The sequence below is a fragment of the Chrysochloris asiatica genome, unplaced genomic scaffold, assembly GCF_000296735.1.
Source record: "Chrysochloris asiatica unplaced genomic scaffold, ChrAsi1.0 scaffold00250, whole genome shotgun sequence".
Classification (NCBI taxonomy): domain Eukaryota; kingdom Metazoa; phylum Chordata; class Mammalia; order Afrosoricida; family Chrysochloridae; genus Chrysochloris; species Chrysochloris asiatica.
The window spans coordinates 1,468,406-1,469,362 of NW_006408768.1; positions in this window are offsets into that span (position 1 = coordinate 1,468,406).

Genomic DNA, 957 nt, shown 5'->3' on the forward strand with positions numbered 1-957 from the left:
TAGAAAGCCTCATCTTTCTCCCGTGGAGCGGCTGGTAGTTTCGAACCACTGACCTTAAGGTTCGCAGCCCGATTCGTAACCACTATGCTACCAGAGGTATTTGCCATGAATCGACAGAATACCAATTGATATGGTTCAACAAACAAATGCAACATTGGAAGCACTCACTAGCCTATGCCAAGGAATTTGGGAAACAGTGACTTGGTTAACTGACTGGAAGAGATCCATATTTGTGCCAATTCTCCCACATAAAGATAATACAACTGTATATGAAAATTATTGAACAAAATCACTAATAGCACACACAAGTAAAGTTTTGTTGAAGATACTTCAAAAATTGTTGCAGTAATATATCAACAGAGAATGGCCAGAAATTCAAGTCAGATTCAGGGAGAAAATGAACTGAGGAATATCACTACTGAATCTTGGTTGAAAAAGGAGAATACCAGAAAGAGATATACCTGTGTTTTATTTACTATGCAAAGGCATTTGACCATATAGATCATAACAAGTTATGGAAAACATTGCAAAGAATACAAATCCCAAATACTTGTGTTTATGCAGAACATGTACATAGACAAAGAGGCAGTCACTTGAACAGAATAAAAGATTTTAGGAAAGGTCTGCATCAGCGTTGTACCCTTTCACCATATTTATTCAATCTGTATGCTGAGGAAATCATTCAAGAAGGTGGACTACATGAAGAAGGCCATGGAATCAGGATCGGAAGAATACTCATTAACATAATGCAATTTGCAAATGACCTTGCTTGCTGAAAGTTAAGAGGACTTATACACTTACTGAAGAAGACCAAAGACGAAAGTCTATGGATTATACCTGAGCATAAAGAAAACAAAAATCGTCACAACTGAGCCAATAACCAACATCATGAAAGATGGAAAAAAAAGATAGAAATTGTCAAGGAAGTCATTTTATTTGGACCCACAGTCAATACCC